General features: G+C 33.4%; 1 protein-coding gene across 1 annotated transcript in view; it reads left to right on the top strand.

Annotated features, from left to right (window-relative positions):
• The window catches only part of LOC149076042 (irregular chiasm C-roughest protein-like), a 532,693-nt gene that overhangs the window by 77,462 nt on the left and 428,030 nt on the right, over positions 1-27,201 (top strand). The window contains exon 2 of the mRNA XM_089243566.1: positions 25,578-25,617. The gene's annotated coding sequence lies outside the window, so the exon portion shown is untranslated. The remainder of the gene's footprint in view (positions 1-25,577; positions 25,618-27,201) is intronic.

Here is a 27,201-nt window from a genome sequence, read left to right as displayed (position 1 = left end):
CAATTCGTTAATTTAAATAATGCAGATAATCTTCATGTGTTCGGTTGAGTAAATCGATTGTAAATAGTTTAACCTATGTGATAATAAACTGAAAACCATACGTGCCAGTTTTGAGGTAATATATGCTTACTATTTCCCATTATTTTCAATTTTATTCATCTCGGATATTTCAGGGTGACCGTTGATTTGAAGTATCTGTCCTGGCCTGGAGGGAAGAACAATAAAATTTCATTAAGTCGTACCGTGATTTGTAGATCTAGATTGTTTGGCGAAAAATGGGGACATATTTTTTGGAAAAAGAAGTGGTAGTATTCAACAATAATTGGTAGGGTTTGATGATTATTAGTGATGTTTGCGGATAGTTAATGACACATGGCGAGAATCGGTGGTATTCGTCTGGCAAATTGTCCCACAATTTCATCCTGGGGTTATCTAGTCTTTCTGGTCTTTTTATTGTCTCTGGGGCGGGAATGCGTACAAGTGACTTATCTGGTCAACTCTAAAGACATTGAATTATATTTGAATGATTTTAGTTAACATAAAATTGTTATATTAAATAGTTTCGTTCCTATAGTAATAGCGATTGTTCCCGCATACTAATGTAATAATAGTCACCATTATCATGTCATGCGGTACCACGAAAATCCAAAATTACAAGAATGTATATTTCTGTCGAAGCGCCGTCGCCATTGCCTCTTCTTTTTTTCTTTTACTTACCCTCTGCCGGAATGAAGCTAATCAGCGCCCTCGGCAAGGCAGTTTTCCCTTCAAAAAGGCATTCTTCTAATATTTAAAAGCGTCATAAAAGCTCTGTATTTCTGTCATAACCAGGGTGGAGTGCTTTTAGTGGCCTTATCGCGGACAGCTTTCCCCTCGGGAACAGCGGACTCCACGTCGGACAGCTATGTTAGCAGCAGCAGCAGCAGAGAGAACAGAAAGAGATAACGAACCGAGACGGGACTCCAGGGTTCGTAGAAAATGGTTTTGCTCCGCTTGGAAAATGGCCGGTCGGACGTGGGAGGATGACTGAGTTTTGGGTGGCCGACCGTTCCTCATAAATGGATAAATCCATACCTCACATGCCTACGTAGGAGGGGAGCGAAGATGGTCGTAGCCGCCGTCGCCACAGCTCTCTTCCAACAGCCGAAGGAGTAGGCAAATATTTTCCTGAAGTTCATTCACTCATCTTGATAAATTGTTCCCGTATTTCTAGGACGAATCAGACATGTTAAACTATGTAATTAAAACGTGTAAAGATTGAAATGTACTCTCTCGAAAATATTTTCTAGACAAAATGTATGAAGAGAAATATTAAACGCAGTACACGGTATATACGTGTGATTTTGTTGTTGATGTAAATGGGAATGAGACTTGGAGAAAAAGGACGAATAAATTAATATATATAAATATATATATATTTGATAGGAATTTCTCGCATTCAAAGATGGTTGAATTAGAACCCGTAAAAAAAAAGGAAACGCAACGTACATGCGATAACTAGTGTGATTTCCGTGCAGTCCAGGGCAGTATCAAGCCTGGTCCAATAGTCATTTACAAATATTTGCCTTCCTCAGATGCAAAGAAGCTGCATAGTCGGGCTACATGCTATCCCAGCCTGGCCCTTTAGTATAATATATATTTTTGTTTACTTTGATGATTATTTGTTTATACAACACCTACAAAGAAATAATGCATCACTGCGTCTCGTGATTGCTGGCGTTCTTCGATCAATGTGTGGCCAGATGGATTTTGAAATCGGGAAGGGAGGTGGCACGAAGCTGGAAGGTACCTGACCAATCTTCCAATACATTCCAACCTCGATCATTCGACGATCATTGCTAATAGTGGAGCGGCCACATTACTTGCTCATGATCAACCTTGCAACGTATTGGAGGCAGCCTTGACTGGGGACATACATTGACACGATTGCGGCCTTGGCTGTACTTAAATACTTTAGTAGTAATATTCGTCTACTCTCTGGGAATATTGGATATTATTACCGATTAATTAGAAAAGAAATTTCTGTTCGTCTCCGCTGGGAATTGCGGAACTGCGAAAACTCCAGTTTTCTTGCACTCCGGACAAATACGCTTGCGTAATAGTCATTGGAAACATGCACAAACAAATACACCACTGGAAACATGAGTTCGATTTTCTATAACATTTACAGTACCGTGATACGCTGAAGTACAGCTTAGCAGACTCCCTTAATTTCAGAACTTTACCGAGTCCGATTTTCACATAACACGAGTGGTAAATTATGTAAAAAGTATGAACTGTGTATGTCTGAAATCAGTTGAAAATGGTTAGGAAATTATAAAATGACTTAAAATCGATTGAAATCTTAAAATAAGTAATCGCGGATCGAATCAAATTGTTTTGAAATTCAGGAAAGTTTCTTTGTTCATTTGAAGGGTCGTGCATGAGGATGTGATGAAATACATTATACATACGTATTGAAAAGATTTGATAAATATTTTTTTTTCTTTCCTTTTGAGCATGAGCTCGAGACATTTGGCATTCCGCCACTGCAATACGCAATGTTTACAGTTGCAAAATTACCAAAAACTATAATGGCAAAATCCGAATTTGGTTGTGGAATCGGATCAATCAGTATTAAAAACCACCAAAAACGTTGGAAATATTTGTTCCAAATAGAGATGAAGCGGGAGGGAAAGTGTAGAAAAACAAGAGGGCTTTCACAGCAAGTTCCTTGTTCACATCTACCACACACACCAAAACGCGTTGAAGAAAGCCAATTTCGCATTAGACTAGTTTGATGAACATTCCTTCTCACGTTTCGCGAGAACTTAATGGTGGCGAGCGAGAAACTTTCTGGCCACCCTGTGTATTGATTTTTCATAATATCAACGGCAAATATCGAAGTAAATTCGAGAAATAAACTGTTTAGAACACACCCTTCTTAGGAATTTTTAATAATTATCAAATTTCAATATGAGATATCGAAACCAAAGTGAACCAGCCATAATCGTTAAGATCATCATTACGTAATTATGTAATATTATCCTTAAATACATAATAACTCGTTTTCATTCAAGCCATGTAATTTAGTTATTAGATCAATAACACGAAACTAGCCAAGCAATACAAAATCAAGATAATTAACGTGTGCAAAAATTCAATTTTTCCCCCCTTCAGCTCTTACGCAACAAAATTTTCTGATAACATAGCTTCATGGATATCCTTTATTATTATTATATTTTTATTCTTTCAGTAGATATACATATGTGTATAGCAGCCCCTGCAACGTTACTTACGCTACGAAACTTTCAATACTGCAATTTCGAGTGCGTTAATTAGAAAGGAGAGTGAGAGAAAGCCTAATTAGACGGACTTCTTTAGAACACGAAACGTGAAACTTTCGATAACGATATATATATATATATAACCTTATTTTAATTACTACTCATTACCATTATCCGAGCTACGCTCTTGAAATCAAAGCTAACTCATGAAATTTTCTAGACATTATTTCACTTTCATCTCGCATTGTTTAAATTCGGGTTGTTACCCTACAATTTAAATAGTTTAGTGTGATTTGATAGTCAGCATTTTTTTTTTCCTTCTTTGATTGGGGAATGGAAATACGAGAATTGTTTTCAGAATCTGCACCATCTTGCCGATAGTTTGGATGTTCATAAAACGGAATCATGTTCAACCTCTTTTACATTTATTTACAATGTGCCTATAGATAACCTTTTTTATTTTCAACCATTGGTTATAGAAGTATGCTTTCGATTAGGAAACAAATATTTAAATAACGGGCCCAGTTTATAGATGTACAATTCATTTTACTATGGCCGTACTCAAATAAAAAATTCGACTTTTTATTGCCCCCCCCCCCTCACGTTTTCCTACTTCTGCTGAGTCCGACAAAGTCCTTATTCCATGTTTGGGAGTGCAATATTGAAGGAGAAGCTGCTGATTGAAAGATGAAGGGACATCTCAGAATATAGGAAAGAGTTTCAAGGAAAACCGCAACTTCAAAATAATCTTTCAATTTTTCCTCCTCTATATTGTGTGTGTTACTTTATTCCTTCACTTACAGGCTTTGGGAATGCATGGACACACACACCTGTCCCATCCCTAAAGGTATTCAGGTAACTTTCGGCACCCGGACGTCGCCATCCCACTCAGGTACAGATCTGACTGGTTGAGCAAAAATGATTCCCCCAATCGAGAGCCAGCGGAGCTAGGTTCGAGGGGTGGTGCCAATCCCCTTAATTATCGCCGTGTGGTTTTTCGACCGCAGGGATCAGCGCTACATAACGGCAGCGCCAAGCTGAAGCCCTTGCCCTACACGCAAGGGCAAAATACCTGTGGTAGGGTAAAACTAACCCATCTCACGACGGTCTACAGTACATAGACGGTCAGACCTAAGCCCAACTCAGGCCAAAGCTAATAACTGCTGACACTGCCACAAGATGACGAGTCCAAGGATGACGTCACTCTGCTATCCGCGCGAATCATTCAATAGCTGACTGGTTTCAACAGTGGCATCATCCTTAAACACATTATCTGGAAGAAAGATTTCTTTTTTATGCGGGGGGGATCACTAAACAGGAGTACAGAAAGAACAGGGAGGGAAACACAATTTCCGTTCATAAGGTTACAATGAAACGTTGCGATGATGAGAAAAGATCAAAGAAAACCAGGGAGAGCTGAAATGAATTTCTTCCTTTTCCATCAGGACGAGATATCTCGTCTGTGATCATTAGGATATTAATTTATGCTGTTCTTCACTCATTTTCAGCAATGTACTCTAATATCTCAGCTAACATTGCACTGAGAAACATGAAATTTATTGTTCAGCTCAGAAGAGGCAGAGCAACAACTTTGTAATTGGAAATTAGAAGACGGGGATTGTACAAAACTCTAAATATTGTATCCCATGGACACGCTATTTGAATCTTTCCCTTAATTTAAAGTACGTTTCTGTAACCAACGGTTGAGCGGAAAAAAGCAAGCTGTATAGCCATGGTAGGGAGTGTGCAGCATCCTTTATTTATCCAGGTATGACGCTAGCATGCGCCATGGTAATGATGAGTCTACATCACGATAGAACACTAGCATGCAAATGGTGTATGTTATATGCAGTTGAACGATTGGTATTCCATTCAAATTATAACTCTCTGATGGATGATAAGGATTTGCTGTTGAAATATAAACCTGTGAGAAAATCTTTGTATTTATCGGACCTGCCACAGAGATGAATACTATTACCAACTACTGCAATATAAGAAAAGGAAAAAGAAAAGGGTTATAGGTATAATATTCGCCTACAGGGCAGGAACACGACTGGTTCCGACAGAAAATGAAAAAAAAAACCGACCAGGCTTGGTAAGACGTGAAGTGAATTCTAATACGACTTTGATGCAAGTAGATGACAATCTTAATTACAAAGACTGGGTGACTGAGTAAGTATAAAGTTATGCCAAAAATCTCGACCCCGAGCATCCGTTGGTGCCGGTTGTTCAATGTCAACACATCCTGGTAATTTCCATGGTTTTCTGAAGAAATACTTAATGGTTTGCGCCGATAAATCTTATGTTTAAGGTATCCGACTACCTTTCTTATCAATTTTTCCATAAAATGGTACTGGAGTGAGCTTTAATAAAATTTTCTGATTAAAAGAAACAACTCAAAATGGTGCAAGCGATACAAAATATTGAACTACCATGCCATTTTCTATCAAATACTCATTTTTATGTCAAATTTTAAGCAAAATTCATGCAATAATACGAATACGATTGCAAAACAAAAATTTATGAATAATATGTTTTATTTTCCCAGTACATTTTTTTGGCCAGTGATGATGGATGTTATGAACTAAAATTTAAAGGATTATATGTGTGTTATGCTGATAACTTACATTCATATCTGTTGATTTACGTGTGAATTTCTACGTGGAAATTTTATTTAACATATCGTGTATAAAACACACTATAATTAATCAACTATATCTGATAGACCTTAGACTTTTGTTTATAACGATTAACAATATATATAAATATGACAAAATATCCTATTAACATTTTCTAATGATATAGACAATACTTTGCTGTATATTGCTTCAAACTCAATATCAAAAATACCATTCTTCGTAAGACGCGTTTCAAGTTTTACTCTTTTACTCATGGATTACTTGTACATACAAATGTAACACTAAACTGGGTATAACTTCGGTTCTAAGCTTCATATTAAACAAGCCAATGCCTATTTTGAAAAAAAAAAGCTTTCATAAAAAATGAAAACAAAAGAATCGACATTTTCTTCCAAAATGACGTTCCCAACGTAGTCGAATGCCCAAGTCTTCTCTCGTGATAGATACCGAGAAATGTTCTTCATCAAAAAATATGTTTAATGTTATAACTAATGCTTATGTGATTTGATTCCCAATCAAAAAAAAAGCACGAGAAAGCTAAACAAATGCAAAGGCAAAATATTATACTCACGGAAACTTCGTCTTAAATTAAAATTTAATCTTCGCAAGATTCAAGATTCTATTTAGAGCTTTTGCCATTCTGCAACGGCCGTTTGTTGTTAATGCTATCCGTTTATACCAAGTAGTTAATGGATTTTTCGTTTCCCCTAAAAATCACATAAACACCGAAAAAAGAATGAAGTGAAACGACTGTCACAAAAATTAAGTTCTCGTTTTCTAAGCTTCTTAAATTTCCAGTTATTGCGTTCACTTAGTTGCGATATTTTCTTGGCATTACTATGTATCATTAACACGTGCTAAAACATCGGAACGTGTGCAAACATAATCATGAACAGCGAGTTATTTTAAATTCGATATTGAAATCGAAATTTCGAAAGAACTCGCGGATAAGTAGTAGTCATTCTACTTCATTCTACTTATTTTCTTGAAAAATTTTAGTCTGATCAGTAAAATGTCCCACCCTTCAAAATCGAGAAGAAACACCTTTTTTCAAGTTTAAACCATCGAACATAGAAACTTATCAAAGACTAAATCTTTAATGTACTAACATCGAGTTCCTTCACTAAAGTATGGAACTAACAAATGTTTACAAGTAAAAATCTTTTCGTCGGAATACAAAGAGACAATTTTTTCGGATTGATTCTAATGAATGGCATCCGCGGAAAGTGAATTTTCTAAAATCTCAGAAATAACTTCCAATAACAAAATCCGCCACAAGTCTTTGTTCCGAAATTTTTCTTCAATCTTCTAAGCAAAATTTGAAATCTTGTCTTTCTGAAAACAAATGAGTATTTTTGTGTTTATCTAATTGGATCTTATACATGCGGCAAAATCCCGATTTCAAGTTAATTTAATGTATTTCGATCGTGTAGAAGAGATTTCTTTCAAATTTGCACTAATACTACCCAAGTCAAAGCAAAACTGAAACCTTTCTTTAGTGATTTCATTTTCCAGAAAAATATATTCCCGATTGTTCCCTTTGTGAAAATCGCCCATTCCCGAGTTGATTTCGGTCTTTGGAATCCTAATTTGGAAATGTAGATTCGAATAATGTAGATTAATTTATCTCTTAAGGCTTTAAAACCTTCAAGATTAAATTGTTACGTGGTTTTATCAAGCCAATATAAGAAGTTTCTGGATTAAAATTTAACTTAATTAAATCAATGTATGTTGCCCAAAACACTTTTGTCGCTTCATTTAATACAATATTTTATTTCAAAAGAGGTACAAAAGTTTCCGAAAACAGAATTTTTTTTCAACACCGGTTAATTTTGATTGCTTGAAGCAGAGGCGTAAGCAGAGGGACGCACGCCTCTGCAATGTGATCAAAAATACAAAATACTTTCATATATTTTTGTAAAAAAATTGAAATATTTAAAGAAACTATCATTTTTCATAGTCGTCTTAATTAAACTGACACTACTCAGACCCATGTAGCGCTTTCTCGGGTTGATGTATTTCGTTGAAACTTGGTATCTACGTTATATGGACCACATGGTTAAAGAAAACCGCAATAGAAATAGAGTTCCACTTTTAACCCCCAGGTGAAAAGGGGCGTTCTTTCTTACAGTTTTCTCTTCCCTGCGATCCGCATAACACAAATATACGAAGTTTCAATGAAATACTGTACGGGGGACTGCAATTAAAGCCGCCACTTTTCACCTGGTGGTCAGAAATTGAAAATTACAGTAATCTTCATTTTTGCGTCGGTACAAAGGAACAAGAAAAAAGACGCACAAGTGAAAAAGGTGTATAAAAAAGTGAATAGCATTATTTAACTATTTCTTTGACCGGGAGTGCAGAAAATCGTCTTATAAATGAAAGAAACGTATGGGCCTTAAGCCTTTTTTAAGTGAGAAATCACTGTATTTTTTTAGCAGTTTTCTGTTTCCCCATGATGCATATAATCTACGTATCAACGAAATACATCCACCCCAGAACAGGCGCTACAGAAGTCCAGGTATAGTGTCAGTTTAATTATAACTACCCTGTATGTTAACTTAATCAATTTCTGTGAATTTAAAATGCTTTTGAAAGTTAGTAACTTGAATAATTTTCTGTAAAAAACATGTTTTGAGCTCACCCCCTTCGAAACGCCGATCCGGCTTACGCCACTGGATTGAAGTGCTGAAAAATTCACAAATTGGACAAAGACATTTTCCACTGCAACTGGTCAGATTATTAATTCTCCATTCTGCCTTCTTTATACTCTCATACACGGGACAAAATATTTTGACTCACTAAGTATGCTAATACCGTATACTTGCATGAAATATGGCCGGAGGATAATGTCTACCAAGGGTTCGAACGATAATGTTCTAGCTTACACCAAGAGAATACAATCGATTATACGTCACAACATGTGTCATGACATAGGACTGGTCAAGAAAAAAAAACCATTGCGAGAGGAAAAGGCGTATCCTTCAGTTCCCTAATATTTTGACGTTTCTTTTTCCTACCTTATTTGTAGACATTTTTTTTTTATTTCTTGGTCTTTTATCTTGGCCTCTTTATTCTTTTTTGGCTATTATCTCTGCCTTCATCTAGACGAGGATAGGCGGCGATGAATTATTGCCCTCAGCGTTACGCCATTAAAAGGCTCACAGTGTGTGTAATGTGTATACGTCTCAGCATTCTAGTTTGCGTGCAAGCATCCTTTTCCTGGCAAAGGGCTATCCGTCTTTTTTCGCCAGTAAACACATTTTTGTTTTCGGCTATATTTTCCGTGTGTGTGTGTGTGTGTGTTTTCACCAAGGTGTAATTTACTACCTGAGCCTCCCGAAACTTACGAAGAAGAAGAATCGTTTGTTCGCGTATGGTCTAGCCTAGCTGTTGTTGCTGCTGCTTCGGTATTCCGATGGCGTTAACGTGCTTCTTATAAAGAATTACAAAAATATGAAAATGAAAAGTTTGAGGGGAGGGAATGTTTCTACCAATTTTTCTACCAATCGACTTATAAATCTTGAAGTTGTGGGATGCGCCTCCTCATTTTTTTGGTGTTTTATAAAAATTTGAGACTTTTTCAACAACAGAAATCGTCGTTGCATCTTCCACATAAATCTACTTCTACGTAAACAATACAGAACCAAACTGTATGTTTTGATTCAAATTTGAAACTAATGATTTTTTTCTGTGTATGAATATCATTATAGTGTAAATATATCCAAAAATCATAATTTTTGAGACATAATTTACCGTATTTTTGTGAATGAATTTTTCATTATAAATTTAAATAAGAAATTTTTAACTTTATCCCTTTCAGACCCCCGTTGCTTATTTTTCACCGAAGAATGTTTCCATTTTACCTCAGAGACTTGAGCCTTGCCTTTAAGGAATGTGTATGTTTTGAATTAGAAATATGGTGAATGTGAACTTTGGGGCTTTTCTCAGAGGGTAGCACTTAAAATTCAGCTTGCCAATTGAGGGGGAGATTTAAGATGGCTTCCAGGAAAAAGTGTAATTTATCTCATAAAATTTAGCAATAAAATTCTGGAAAAAATTATATGGGAAGATGAACATACCCTGCATTGTCTTTGCTGAAAAAACTTGAACGAAGTGAATTATTTCTTCAAATATATTCATAAAAGAAATAAATAAATAATTGAAGATTTGAGGAAAGAAATTGAAGATTTGCTGACATCTATGTTTTTAATATTTTTTTTTTCACAAATTCAAAAAGCATTCAAAACTGGAAAAATGAATGCTCGGGGATTGAAAGGGGTACGAGGAGTTATGATGAGAGAGGATAAAATATATACATAGGATGATCATAAATGATGTTGATAAAAAAAATAAAAAATTGTATGATATAGTGTAGGGCGAGAGAAACGAACTATGTTTCTAGTTGAATCTTTTATCCGTTCCTCTAAAGCCGTGTTTCCCAATCTTTACGATGGCTTGGACCCTGAAGAAAAGATCAATGTTCCGTGAATCTCCTGTAGTGTCAGAAGGCAAATTTCAACGTCACCCTGTCATGAAATCCAAGCGATTTTTTTTTCTTTTACAATTTGCATAATCATAGAAAGTTGAAGAAATTAAAATTTCACAGCGTAAAATGTGTCATTCATTGCAATGGTATTAAATAAAAGGATCCCGTGGAACCCTTTCAAATACTGACGGACCCAGACGGGTCTGTGGACCACAGCTTGAAAAACACTGCTCTCTCTACAAATCGCATTCCATTCACGGTGCCAGAAAAGGGTAAGGCTTGATGAACTCAAATTAAGCACGCGTATTCACAAGTGGGCGATAATTCTCGAAGACTTTTTTTGACTTGAGCTTCTAGATAGGGCCATCTCGACAACATCACGGGCCTCTGGATAAAGTGATATTCTGAAGTCCTTACCTGGCTAGAAGCGACAGCCTATCAATTTAAATGCTTACTGATTATTACGGAACACTTATGCAGCGGCAGCGCATGGGTAAAGACTGCCCTGCGTCTCGAGGAACATGAATTTATTGATGTATGAGGCATGAGGAAACCATTAAGCCAATGAAGATAGCATTGTGAGAATGTTATTGTTAGGTGTTCACGAGCTCACGCCATAGTGAGCCTTACCTTTTAATATTTATCTGCTGCGAATGGTGTTTTGTTATTCATAATTTACCGAGTCTCATTATTTGCAGTGCCTAATTTTTATGCTTTCCTGATGCAAAAATGAGGCGCAAAACAAATATAAATGCAAATACAAAGGCCACGCTGGGTAAAATGCCCAACGAGGTAGCAAAAAAAGGAAAACGCATATAATAATTATATATATCAAATATATTAAAACGTAAAACAAAAGGTTTTCCTGCAAAAACATTGCCGTCTTTATAAGTATTATCACCCATAATCAGTCACCTTCATCTGTGTTATCACCCCTGTTGAACAAAGTTTAGGATCATTTTGTATAAAATTGCATGACGATCGAAACACGAACACAATGGAAAATCAATCCAGGATGCAGATCGATATGTAGAATTCAAATCTAAGAAATCCGAAACATACTTTTCTATGATCGATTCGATTAGATTAGAATAAAAGAAACAAGTATCTGAAATATATTTATTTTTCTTAAATTTTCAGGATTTTTTCCCTCTTTCTACAAATTTCTTTTCCTCATTTCAGCGTAAAGAAATTGAATTCTATTCTTAATTCCAAGTTGTCTTACATTAATTTAATTCTGTCTCTCTAATTTTTTTTGTTAAACTTATCGTGTTTAGAAATCACAACACAGAGTTATGTTACGAAGAGAAGAGGTTAATTTACTGCAGGAAATTAATTTCAACAGAATTCTCATCGCAGATACTATTATAAGGAACCGGTTATTAATAGCAACAAGTTCTATTGAGATTGTTCAGATCCGTGTGTATTTAGATTTGTGTGTAACTAAAACCTTATTTTTCTTCTCTTTCAATGCTCGCAGCTCCGTTTACTTTGGCTGTGCAATCTTCATTAGTCCAGATGTGCCTGAGAAAATAAAGTGACTGTAATTCTGCGCGAGTATGAATAGGAAAATTTCTTTTGTATTAGGTTTTCTTCGCAAATACCTTCCTTTTGTCTGTATCCATTGAATTATTTTTAATTTAAATTTCTGCGGATTTATTGATGTTATTTCAGTTTCTTTCATAGAACGCAATTAATTGCATAAATCTTGCTAGAACCTTCTATTATATTGAGTTTCCATATGTGTTAAACCCAATTTTTTAAATTGAAATTATAGGCTTTATTACTGTATCCGTATAGAATTATGTCTTAGTTTTCAATAAAACTCATGTAGCAATTTTATATCCTTTGATAATACTGCAGCATTCTCACTTTAATCGCCTTAAAATAAGCCGCTGATAATTTAATTCCAATTTACCATCAGATACTCTATATGTGTGAATATGGGTTTGGTACTCACACACACACATTAAGTGACGTTATTTTTCTTTGAATTACAAAATATTAAATTCTTTATTGCATTTCTTTTTCTTCTTAAAAGTATGCGTGGTGATTTATAAAAAGTGCCCAAAAGGAACAAATGAAATTAAGTTGCAATATGTAAAATTACCAGCAGTTTCTTCAGTTTTCTTTTTTAAGTCTATTCTTTGAATTGTGAAGAAGAGCATTTTCACTTGCATGACATCGGAAGAATGTAGTCTTCCTGAAAAACAAAAAATCGTGGCATTTTGCAGACGGTTTAGTGATTTCCACTGTATCAATTATAATGCGGATCAGAGGAATTCAAAAAACTGCTTAAAGGATTAAAAAATATATTTGAAATAAACAGCGTAATTAGTTACATTGAATTTTGAATTCTATTCATTTCAATAATATCGTATACGACCAAGGCTATAATTTATTTCGGAAGACATTTCATGTTGCTTATGTGGAAAATTTCACACTTGTAGGAAAATGCATGGGGTTTTCTGAAACAGTGATCGAGGATCATCCAATGGTTAAAAAAAAAAGAACCGAATCAAAAATGAAAATTATGGTCAAAGAAAAAAGGAACAATTGGTATTAAAAGAAACAATATATCGAAGAAAGAGTAGTGTTTGCGTGCGCAACTCACAAGAATTTTCAACTTCTGGAAGCGGAAATCTCAGAAGTTAATTGTTCTTTGCCGTGATCTTCAAAGACGCTGTCGAAGGTATAAAGAAGAAAAAGAAATATTAGAATCGGATCCTCTCTTATCTCTTTTGTGTTCGAAGGAATTATAAACTTTTTCTTGATCGTTATCTGGCAAAATTTTGTAAAGATGAGATGGTACGTAAGAAGAAGTCGTGCAGGAAGTCCACCGAAATGCATGAGTGTGTGTGTATATATAGATATCGAATGTGTATACCTCTTCCCACGTGTATGTAGTATACGCATGTGTCGTTGCTCAGTCACTCGCCCGAATTTCGCGTGCGCCGCTTTCAGGGTCGCACGCGACGTCAGTCTATCGCTGTTAATGACTGGCTCGTGCTTTACAATACAAAACGGTCTGGCTACTGGCGAGCGATAGACCACGATATCGTGAGGCGGCTGATCTGCATCAAATTGTTTTCATGCATTTTTTTTTTCTTTCTTTCTTTCTTTTTGCGTTTCACTCGAACGACAGATTCTAAAGATGTCTGACGGCTGTTTTCAAAAACTTTCTCTATTCATCCGTAACATGCCGTGATTGGATTTACTCACTTTTTTGTAAATTTTAATTTTTCATGTAAGTAACCCGTTTAATAAAATTAAGAATAAGACCAAAAAATGTCAGTAAAATTACATCATTTAGATATATACTGTAAAACCTGGCTACAACGATATTCGATGTAACGATAAAATCCTCGATATTTTTTCACATCTTCTTTGGAATTGCCAACATTCTAATGTTACTCACCTTTCGCTATAACGATATCCTGCACTACGATAAATCCCTTTATAAAGATATTTTTTGATAGATTTTGAAATCGTTAAAGCGAAATTTTTTATAAAATTTCGTTTTAACGGTTCAAATTTTTACAAGAGCGTCAAATTACATCGGTGTTTTACAGCACATGATCACCTTTCTGCGGTTTTCCAGCTTCGAGGTGCGAATGCAAGACGAGAGATCTTCCATTTGAAAAAATCTCTGCGCAGAGAGTAGGCAAACATACAACACGATGCTGACACAGATGGCAGCATGAACACTAAAACAGGTGCAACTCAACAACATAAATACGTTAGGGGCCACATATACACTCAGAACACACATTCCGGCATGTGCGGATTCGTTAGAAATTCCGCAGAGGAATGTGTACGAGCTGCATGTACGGTTTCGTAGTAGTGAGTTGTAATAGCACATGATCACCGATAATATTAATAAAGCTGCTGTAGTGTCACTTTCTCTGTACGACACAAAAGTACAATACTTCTTTACACGGCAATGCATCTGAATGAATTTCATAAATGGACTAATTAATTAGTTTTTCATAAGGAATAAATACTTCAGAGTGCATATTCTGATGGTACTGACAACGCAGCTTTAAAAAAGAACAGCCAAAAACAGCATAAATTTAGTGGCACGTGATGAGAAGTTTGAATCTTCGATATAACGATGATCTCTCTACAACGATATTTTTTCTTGGCCCACAGAATATCGTTATATCGAGGTTTTTTTCTGTGTTTACAGATTCTCAAATTAAATTTAAACCTTACAATCTGAAAAACATAGTAGCAGTGATATACTATCAAGTATCCTTAATTAAATTAGTCATTCATTTAGCTCAGTGGTTCTCAGTCAGGAGTCCACATACCTCTTGGGGTCCTTGATTTCGGGGAGTCCGTGAGTTTGAATTATATACCAATTAATTTATTGTTCTTACATTATTAAATGCTGGATATTATTTCGCAAAGAGTCTGTGGTTTCTATTTTACTGGCAAGAAACGAGTCTTTTTTGACTCATGGATCCCTTTCTGGTATATAATTTCTGTGACGGAGCCCCGTAGGCCTATTTGTAATTTATTCATCAAAGTTAATGATTTATTTTTATTATTTAAAAATATCGATAATTATTTTTTTCAAATTCACTATTTTTTTTATATTTTCCCCGAGTGGTCGTGGAGCCCTGCACCATTTGCAAACACCTGGTCTAAAGGATCTTTTCCATATATGCAAAGCTACGCATTTAAGGACTAAACGCTAACGTATGCCCCATATCCATCTTTATAACTACAAAATCCACATTCAGATATACATTTTACATCGAACTTTTCTTGACAGTTCCATTTGAATAAAAAATTCTACCAGAGATAAAACATTAAAATCCAAATTTAAAAAAAAGGGAGCTATAGCTATCCATTACCGTAAATCAGATCGAGGGAGGACGGGCGGTTATAAATGCAATCCACTACAGTTTTTAAACGCGTCTTAATTTTCTTTTTATCTTGACATTCAGGAGGGGGAGAGAAATTCGACCTGAAATTTAATTTTGTCGAAAACGATAGAAAATTGCGAATCTATAAAACCAGAGGCCACCACCATTATCAAATTTTTGTCAGTCAGCAATTCACTGTTTCTTTCTTTCTAATTTTTTTTTTTTTTTCACATTAATGTCTTTCTGCATGAGGATTTTCTTAAGGAATTTTTTTTTTCTTAAATTCTTTCTTTTCTACATCTTTGATCACCGCCATTGCAAGTATAACCACCATTCTCGATATGTTCTTTTTTTTCTCTCATCCAAGTGGCCCTTTACCACCGAATTTAAGAAAGCTACACTTGCTTCTTTCTTTCCCTTGTTACTTTTTTCACTTCCATTCTTATCTTCTTTTTTCCCCTATTTTTATTACAATTTTTCCTTTTTTTCTTTTTTTGCAAGTATAAGATCGTCGATTAGCAATTTCACATTGTAAGATGCGATCCTATTGTGCGAGTTCTGGTATTGCCTGAAGGATTCAGTTTTTTCTTTTCCTTTCTTTCTTATTCTTGCTTTCCATTTACGAAACTATTATTTCTTATTTTTTTTTTCCTACTGTTTTCTTATCGGTTGTTATTATTACTGTTTTTTCCTCTCAATAGATTATTCTTTTCAAAGTTGTTACATCTTTCGAGTTATTATTGATGGAATCTTCATTGTATAATTCAAGTTTGAATGCCGTTGCTTCTTGTTCTTATTTCTCTTCTATCTGATTTTGAGTTTTTCTAATAGTTTCGTGTATTGCTTTACTTAATGTTACCATTTGAGTTTTTGTTTCGAGATATTGGATTCTATTACGGTATTATATGTCCTTTATTCTTCTTTGTGTATATTTATTGATTAATAATTATGCTTCATTTGTCTAAGTGGTTACGTATAAGAAAAGAAGTCTTAGGGGTCTCTTAGGTATTTAATTAAAAGGTCGCATTTCATAAGATTCGGATTTTTTTTAATAACCAACCATTGACTCAGCGATTAACTTTTTTTTTAAGATCTATGTTTGCTAAAGGCAATAAGATAAAAACGAAAACTTCATACTAAACTTGGTTAATTTTTTTCCCGACTGGATGGCATGATATGACAGCAAAAAATGCGGCACGTGTTTGAGGTTTGAGGCTTATTAGCAGGATATACAGTGTATGCAAAATGTAAACTTTAATTTTTTATAACTTCTAAATTATTTTTATATGTATCACGCCATTGTTAACTATTTATCTACCGATTAATAATTTTGATAATTTGTTATGTACTAAGTAGTTTTCTTGAAAAAAAAATCCAGTAATTTATATCCTTAATCAGAACTAAAATGACCTTCCAAATGATTTACATGAGAATTATTCATTATTAGCATTTATATATTTCTATTTATATATTTTTATTATAATTTTCACTTTATTCTACTTTCCATAATAGGTGGAGTGGATAAAAGGTCAAATATTTGAATTATGTTATGATATTTAAAACAGCAATAATTACTATATGAAATAGATTTTTTATGATTGATTTGTCGACATTTTTTTATCCCCATTTTTCTGAAGTTTTGTGATTTCTCGTGTGTACCATACAATACTTAAGATTTAAGATATAGCCTACTTTTCACTTACAATAAAATAATAATTAATAACTTACGTATTTGATGTTTAAGATATACGTGACTTTATAGAGAGTGCGACTTCCCAACACTTGTTAGCTTGTTAGAAAATTTAAACTACCTATTTATTGACATTGTAACGTAATCGTTCATCTGGCATGCGTCGCTAATATCTATTATTGTGTATCCCTAAAAAAATGTCGTTTTTTTTTTAAGTCTATCTACTTCATTCGTGTTGCCACTCCTTTTCTTACTCGCGTTATTTGTACCGACAAACATTTAGCAATTATTATTTCTGTGGGCTAACAAGCCAACTTAGCCCCGAAATGCTTTATGTTTGTGTTTTAACTGATAAAATAAAATTATTTTATCTTAAAAAAGATGGTTCTCTCTGCACAAAACCAATTCCACGAATTCATGGGAATTCATGGGGCCCATGGACATCATCTGGACGCTGATGTCCATGGGGGTTCATATATGAAGATATCTGTATATAAAAGCTGTTACGTCTACCCCCCCGAGTACCCCCCCCCCCACAGGGCAAAATTTTTCCCAAGGTTCATAGTGTTGAAATGGCCCATCATGGAACCCTCGCCGAATCAGGGATCTAGCGATCGACTTCACTTAATAAATTTTTTGTTAATTCAGTCTAACGTGTAAGAAGGGGTTTAGTTTTTGGATGAAGGTGGAGGAGAGCTTCGAGAGAACGGGGGACCATCAGAAGAGAAAATCGTACACGGGGGGGGGGGGCACTAACGAAAAAGGTTTAAAAGGCGCCTCATTTGAGACATCTGTATGACTCAAAATTATTATAACGTCAGAAGTACGTACAAAGAAATTAGCGTATTCGGCAGTCCAATCGAATAGATGATGCATCTGCTGCCATCTACCGGCGTCTCAGAGAAATTTTTGAGGTTTCTTGTCATTCCAGTTCTGGTCCTTTCATAATGATGTATTATCTCTCTCTCTTCTTCCATGTTCTTCATTGCTCTTTTTTTCCACTTCGTCTCGTGTTTTTTTGCTGTTCGAATGAACCCGACGTTTGTAACACACGCTAATCATCTAAATTGCAGGAAGTATTGTATCTCAAAGAGAATTTCATTTTTTTTTTTTTGTATTTTTTGATGAGGATAAAGAATGATAATAACAGGTTTCACTAGTTAGTCTCAGAGAATCTAATCAGTTTCATATACGTACTCTCTGGTATAATATAATACGCTTTTAATTAAGTATTGAATTGATAAGATTAAAGCAGTATATATACAAAAAAACTGGATACTTCGTTTCACACGAACATCTTCTGATATTACTTCTCAATAATATATGAATGGCGGCGAATTGCAGAACGTGTCATGGCCTTTTCGTATATATATGACGGAGGTTTGGAAAGTGTGCCAGATAAGATGAATATTTAAATAAATATATATATATGTTTTTTATACAATGTTATATAGAATTATGTGTAATTGTTATGCAATATCATTTTTGCGTATGAAATACACTTTATAAAATATATTTCAAGCCATGCTCAAAATTTTAGTGATATATTTAATTATATTTTTCTTGACTGTAGTTAATGTGATTTACGGAACAAATGTGCATCTTCGATTCATTTAGTTATAGGAGATTTTAACGACGATTAAGGAATCACAAAAAATGGACTCATATAGATAGTATGTACTATGTTTCTCTGTGTAAGCACTAGAGTCGGTTAGAAATATTGAAAAATTATTATTTGGCTCCGCACTTCTCCGCAGGGTAAAATTTAACTTTCACGTAATTACCGTGTTTCTTGGGTTTCTTGGTCTATCCACTTCGCTAATTACGTTTAATTTACATTTACGACAAAACAAGCAGTAATTCTATAACTTTACGGACGTTATGTTGCGGCAAGCAAAACAAAACACGAACGTTGCTATTGTTTTCAAAAACATTACCAAAACTGCAGATCGTTGTATAATTTCAAAATAAACGTGTTTAACTATTGGTTTTGAGTATTTAGAAAGCACGGTTAATGAATATTTGTTTGTAGAATGCAAGTAAGCAATATTTGAATGAAATTGGATTTTATCTTGGGTTCCATAATCACAAATATTCGTTAATAATGCTTACTAAATATGAATAGTATTTCCAATTCTGAGTAAGTTAGTTAAAGATATTTACGCCGCAAAATAGTATTTATATAAGAGAATTGCATTTCATCATAGAAAAATTCGGTGGATGCAACGATATATGGCCTATATTAAGCTCACAAATGCAGCATTGTGCAATCATTTTGCTCACTGCGGTGCTTACTTCGAGGAATGTGCTACTTGTATTAATTTCTCTTGTATTCTTTAGAAATTTTAGTAAGGTGAAATGATTGCTAAATTCTCAGAATTAGTTCTTAATTGTTGAATTTTTTCGATGACTTTCATAACTCACGATTATGCGTTTCTATAAACCCCAAAAATCAAAGACCCCCCAAATTTGTTCAGTATCGGTTTGGACAAAATTGTACCGGAATTCTGAAAAGATTGCGTATGTAATCATCGAAAATACCGTGACAGATTATTAAGACTATTTACCGATGACATTCATTGAAATCCGCATTGCAACGTTTTACTATTTCGCATCTTATGAAATCGGAGTTTTAGTGATTAATGAAAGACTACTTTTCAAGTGCAATGTTGAAGTCAATATAACTTATAGCAAAAAGACCACCTACCAATTATACGCCATCTCTGGTTTTGTCATGTACCATACACGTTAATTTCGTAGACTATTATCAATATCAGTGTCAATCAACAAATTCCTGGAGTTTTGGATGGCTTACGGGACAGAGTTGCTTTCGACAGCTGACTATCCTAGAAATACACTCGTGAGAAACCCCAGTTAGCTAAACGTGCAATTAAAATAGAATATATGATTTATAAAAATATAGAAATAACAATAGTGTTATTCAAAGAGCATCTACTTGTAAGGAAATCATTGAAAATGTCTAACATAAAAGATACGCTCAATTTTTTAACCCTTCAAATAATCAACGTAACTTTCTGACAAGAGCTGCAATATGGGATTTTTGACGTGTGAGAAAATTCTAAAGGAGAAAAAAAAGTGAATATCGATAACTCATTGATAATTTTTCGTCGAACAGGAGTAGAAAACATTCATCAGCAAAATATGAAAAGCTTGATGAAAGAAACTGGACAACCCTCTTTTCATCTCGTTGTACACTTTTTTTTTATTTTACTTTTTTTTTTTGTAGCTTCCCTCCTACTTCTTTGTTTTGCTCTTCATCGGAGTTTTAGTGATTAATGATTATTAAGTTCATAATTCAACTTAAGTCATAACGCTAATAACCTTCTCTCTTCCTTCTAACCCCTCCATCCGTCCCTTTCGTTGGAACTCACTTAACTTAGATTATTAATTCCTTTGGAAATATTAATCACGTGTAGCGGCCCAAGCTTTATCGAATACCCCCATCTAGTCGACTTAATTTTCGATAAAATAAAAATATAATACGTAGGGAAAAAAATGGCGTTCGATCGGTCCGAAAAAAAAAATGTCTGACAGAGTTTTAGGAGAAAATTATAAAAATATAAAGGAGTGGAAAAAAATTGGACCTTAATCCCATTCCACAAACTTTGGTGTACCATAAGATTCGCGAAAAAAAATTTGTTAAGATATAATGAAATTATGTGATTTTCTTTTATATATTATCCGTTATCTTTTTCCTTCTTTTTTTAAAATTCAACGGCTTAATATAAGGTTTATATCAAGTAGGAAAAAAATGAGAAACTAAGTTATATGATATTATAATCCGCTATAAAACCTTCAAAAGCAATAAAATTTGGAGACAGAGTTTATTTCTCTATAGCATACATTATATTCATATTCTATGTATTCATATTAATAATTCATTGACACTATTAAGAAATGATTTATATTATCCTGAATATTACAACACCAACTATAATTTTTGAATGATTATTTATACAATATAATTATTCGTGAATTTTTTTTTTCTTATTTCGTAGAGAATGATTCTATTAATGTGACTGATGAACAGCATTATAAAAATAGATGGTAAAATATTTTTTATGATAATAATTATCGTTACAACAATTTTGTTTTTTTCATTTGACGTAATGCCATAACATTCTTCGCCATCTTGACACAATTTTCTTCTGATTTCAGGAAAGTAAAACTAATAAAATCAAAAATAGAAAAGAAGAATGAAGTAAATAAAAGTGAGAAACAAAATTAAAATAAAACAATGAATAATAAAAACATTTTGAAATAGAGAAAAAACGATTTGTCTTTTCGTCATTAATAATCTTCATAATAACAAAAAACATGAATACACCAACTATAATTTTCGATAATTCAAAAAAATAATGCTTGATAATTCATCTCAAATATCATTGAATGATTTTTCCAACAACACACTACAATTACCCATGATATACATAACACACACTAAATTTAAATAATTTGATTGCAACCTATAAACAATCCCGAAAATAATATATAATAATATTCATTCACGAAAAATTACTTCAGTAATGTTCATAGTATTAAATATATATATATATATATATATATATATATATATATATATATATATATATATATATATATATATATATGTTTTATTATTATTATTATTTTAGTATAAAATAACAAAAAACATGTTATTTTTATTTAACAGAAGCTCAGAGTAGTCTCTGTCATCTTAATACCATTTGTTTCCGCATTCAAGAGAGTCGCAAAAAAATAAAATAATACAAAGAATGTAAAAATGTAAAAGAATGAATTCGTGAGACAAAAAAAATGGATTGCAACTAATTGGAAAAAACTCTGGCAAACACTAATTTTTTTCCTATTTCATAGAAGGCCATTCTACTACTAATGCTTTTAAAGTTATGAAAGAAAATGATAAAATAGTTTTTTATAATAATAATTATTATTTTTTTCGGCCTATTATTTTACTTTGTTTATTTTGAGGCCATGATATTTTTGCCAATTTAATGCCATTTGCTTCTGATATAAAAAAAAATAAAATAAAATAATACTAATAATATCAAAAATAGGGAGAAGAATAAATTAGAAAGTCAATGAGAACCAAAATTGAAATGAAACAATAAATAATAAAATGCACTAATACTTGAAATAGAGGAAAAAATATTGTTTTTCAATTAATAATCTATTCATAATAACAAAAAAAAACATGAATACACCAACGATAATTTTCGATAGTTCAAAAAAATCCTTGATAAATCAATCAACAATCATTGAATGATTATTCAAACAACACAATATAATTACCCATGAGATATATAACACACACTACACGTAAATAATCTGATTACAGCTTATAAACAATCCCTTAGAAAAAAAAAAAAAATCTCGAAAATAATATAAATAATATTCATTCACGGGAAATGACTTCAGTAATGTTCTTAGCATTAAAAAAATATAATATCGTTTTTAATTATTGTTATTATTACACAAGAAGAGAAAAATTCTTTGTTATTTTTATTTAACATAAGGTCATGATATTCTCTGCCATCTTAACACCATTTGCTTCTGAATTCAAGAGAGTCGCAAAAAACAAAATAAAATAATAGAAGAAATGTAAAAGTAGAGAAGAATGGATTAGATGGAGTAAGAAGAAGAAAAAAAAACAAAATTAAATTAAAATAAAATAATAAGATTAAAAAAAAAGAAGGAAAAACATCATTACGACTTTAATGCAGTCATTCCAGATTAACGACTGCACCGAGAGACTCTTACTACTACTGCTATCTTGGGCATTACCAAACTTACTATTTTTAAGAATTTCTTTTTCTTTGAGAATTTGCTATTTCTTTGTCCCTCCGATTCTCTTTTCCTTCATCATTTCTCATTTCTTATTTTTTTTTGTTCTTTTCTGAAATCGGTGATTCAATTTTTTTTTTTCGTCCCTCTTTAATTTAAAAGTAAAGAAAAATAATAAAATAGCGGATGAACGAGTTTCTGTCATCAGGAGAACTATTTAAATCTATTTTCGAGGATATTTTTATCAGAATTTTCGTACTTTTCTTTAGTCTTAATTGCTGGTGTTTTTTTGTTTTTTTAATATTTCTTTATCAAATAGAATTTTAAGAAATGAAATTTTTACGATACATATCATAATGTGTTTAAATCCTAGGATATTTTTTTTTTGTCTTTCCCGGTGGAAATTATTACGTTTCTCGGTGCGTTTTATTCATTTATTGGATGGAATAGTTTCCGGTGGGCATTAAATGAATATCAGTGTCCAATAAATTTTACAATTAATATTAACGTTCTGCTGCATGTATATACGTGTGAAATGAAATATTACTGGGTTAGTTATTACTGAAAGTTACTTTGGTCAAACTATAACTTGTTTCTCATATATTCATCGTTGATGCAATATCCACTTTAACGAATTGAATATCTCCATGTTTTGAGAGGGGAATATGTGTGTGTGCTATACTGATTTGAAAATAAAATTGAAGGATTCCTTAATAATGGTTATTGATACATGAATAGTTATGATAACAGCAGTATTTAATTAAAATCACCAAACACACACATATACATTTCAAACTTTTATCATTCTTTCTCCATCAATATGCATCGCTGCTATTTTATTATAACTTGACGTTTAATTTTAAACTAATTGAAATTTGTTTTGATAATATTCTTGAATTAATCAATATTGATAAGAGGAAATTCATTAAATAAATAACCATTACTGGACTTTTTTTGTATTTTGCAATTTGATAAAATAGAAATTAAAAAAATTAGAGTTTTTCTCGTGCTCGTAAATACATTGCGTTCATCTTATTGGTAAATGTGTTTTTTTTCTAGTTTGCCAATCGCTAATACTTTCATTAATAACAAAATTTCTATATTTCTAATCGGAATCTACTTTTTCATTCATTAATAATATCCAAAGAATTATTTGAATTACAATTGCTTGCAGAAACATCATTAATTTTAATTATTAATTTTTTTTATTTATGTAATGCTAATAAATCCGTTCGGAAAAGTATTTCCTTTATAACATCCTACACAATCTAAAAATTCGTTGTTTTTTTATTCATGTTTCACTGGTAAATGTAACTGTTATTCAAAACAGTCCTTCCCATTTCTTTTACCCATAATTCGAGACACAATGTATAGACTGTGTATATGAATTTTTATGAAAGTTCTGTATAATTCCCGAAATTTCTCCAATCAATCAAATGTAAAGTTTCTTAGGAAGCCTTTAAAATGTGAGACAATATACATATATGTATATGTACACATATATATCGGTGTATCTTAGGAATTTCGAACCTCAATAATAGCTGACTATTTGTTTCCATGAAACAAAATAAGACTTTTGATCACTTTCAAGTATCATCGCATATTTATGATATCCGTAATGGCAGAGAAAGACACATTACAAAATAAAAGAAAAACTCCCGACTATAGTTACCTCAAGAGATATTCTGGAGACTAATATTTGCATTAATCACACCCTGATATGTCTTTGCTGTTTATATGTCATATACATAGAATGGAATATCCTCAGAATATACATCTCAATATAAATTCACATAGATCGGAGAAATATACTGATGTGAATACAGATTGAAATGTAAATTTCTAGTTGGAAAAATTCCAGATTACTTTTGTGTTTTCAACATGATTTCAGTTTCACTCTTTAATATCGGAATGTAATGTCTAAAAAAGACAGTAATGTTTCCCAATGTTTCATCGAATGTGATCAAATCAATGGTAGATGTTGGATTTGACAACGCTCCCCCCCCCCTTTTTTTTTTACGAAGTTGCAGCCAAGAATATAACATGGTGTTGCAGAACCCCATCAAGTAACACGCGATGGATTCGCAAGAATATATAAGTGAATGGATCAGAAAAATAAAGAAAAGAGAAATAGGTGAAATAATAGAGTGGCAAGAAGAAGAAGAAGGCAGAGGAAAAGCGAAAAATAAAAATAATAAAATATGAAGGAATGTCTCGTAAGTCGGAAGGATTTGAAATGGAACATTTCTTGTACAGATAGAGAGGAAGAAGCGAGAGAGATTGTATAGGAAAAGGAAGTACGCCATCCTTCGTGCACGTAAGAACCATGGCCCGATGATGCAGCAATTTCCGTTGAGCCCCCTTGGCCACCGGACCTCGAATTCCTAACCTAACGTATTATGTAGTTGGATTCGTGGGACTTCCTACATGCATGAGACCTATTCTATCGAATCTATTCCCTGACTAACTTGACTGGATCTTTGAAAAATCCATCATCCTCATTTCTAGCGAATTCTACTAGTCACGGATGCATTTACATGCGGTTTTGATGTATCTTTATCTATCTAGAGATGTTTTTCAACAGAATAATAATATTTTATCTTGATCGATTTCAAAATTTTTAGAATTAAAAATATGTATGTTTCTTATTTTCAATAACGATTTAAACCATGAACTGTGTGGATGTAATTATTCTTCGGAATAATTTTTTATATTCTACTGTGATACAGCTTGAAAATATTTTTTGTATTTAAAATGCCTGTATGTGAACTGCAACGGTTTATCATAAATTTACATTTATTTTCATTTGTTTTACAGGAACTAGGTATCCTGGGTGACGACCTAAGAGGCATTCATAGTGAGTTCCATTCGAACTTGTTGTTTATGTGTCTGTCATTAGCTCATAACAAGGGAAACCATTTATTTCGATCCGCCAGCACCTTTAAACATGAGAGAAGAGCACTTATACAGAAGAGTTTTCTTAATAAAATTACACAGCTGAATGCAACTGGCTTGCAGTGCCGTCTTAACGCATGTGCCAAACCGGGCACGGCTCGGGGGCCTCAAGAGAAGAGGGAGCGTCACAAAAGTGAGATCTGAATGAAATGTTCTACAATTTGCCAGATAGGGCCCCTGGTGCATTTAAGACGGTCCTTCTGGGGCTTGAAAAGCTTGATTGAGATCGATGAATAAATCTCGCGAGTGAAATCAGATTAACCATTTAGCTTAATTCAAGCATCATGAGTTTTCGTGATATGAACAGATGATAATTTAAAATATTAACCTTCTGTGAATAACACAAGTTATAATAGTCACCGAAATTATGCAGGCAATTCTCTTATTACAAATTTATAGCAAATATCTTATAGCAAAACTCTTATTTACATCCCCAGCTTAGTCATCAAAGTCATCAGCCCCATTCACTAATTAAAACAATACACACATTTTTATTTACATAAACAGTTGAATAATGAAGAAAACAAAGATTCGTCCAAGAACATCAAGATTTCAGCTGGAGCCACAAAACTGTCCGAAGCTAAGGCTACACTCATGTCCAACCTGCTGCAATAGTCATTCGCAAATATTTGTTTTCAATGTTTGTCTCCCCCCGCCCCCTGTTGCATCGAAATCACATTCCTATTTGTTTAAATACGATAATTTTATCCCCTAAAATATATCTCGTTGCAAACCATTCAAGTTTTATTGCTTTAAAGATCGATCTACAGTGAACTCTCGATACAACGATACTTTGTGGATCAAGAAAAATTATCGTTGTAGAGAGATTATCATTATATCAGGTATCGTTGTAGTGAGGTTTTACCGTATTTTTTTCCACGTTTGAAACATTATACTAAAATTATGGATGACCCCTTTTTTACATTTAGTCGAATCATGTTGTAATGGAGTTCTGTCCACATAGAACATAATAATGCATATTTGGGGTATCTGGTGGTTATTTTTGAATCCAAGCAGAAATCCATCACACACATGCAAAACTGGGGAAGTGATTACGCTTCGGATTATTATCAGGAGAATATATCCGCGCGGAGTAGAGTAGGCAGAACACAAAAGTCAATTTAAAATTTCCACCCTCTCCTACCACTCTTGAAAACAACTTCAGAACTCGAGTTCAACATTCCCCAACTCTCGACGTTCTCCCAACGGGACAACCAACCAAGAGTCTCCCTCCCACATCTTTTAAAATGATGGGACAGTGGTGGTGACGTCATCCATCAAACGCAGCTGATTGCGAGAGACAAACGATCCGTTAAGAATGGAAAAGCTCCTGTTAAATAAATGGATGCGTCAATCCATTCCCTCCACCCTAACCATTTAAGCTGTCGTTTTGATTGACCGTCAATACAATTTAGTCTTGTTCCCAGCCTTCTGGAGTAGCTTGGCACTGATTTCCTGGTTGCTTGGTAGGGAGGGAACTCCATGA

Source organism: Pholcus phalangioides, unplaced genomic scaffold (genome assembly GCF_987345545.1).
Source record: "Pholcus phalangioides strain wild (caught in Gottingen) unplaced genomic scaffold, Ppha-v1.0 ptg000015l_1, whole genome shotgun sequence".
NCBI lineage: Eukaryota > Metazoa > Arthropoda > Arachnida > Araneae > Pholcidae > Pholcus > Pholcus phalangioides.
Note: the sequence above shows the minus strand (reverse complement) of the source record. Positions and strands in the feature narration are given on the sequence as shown.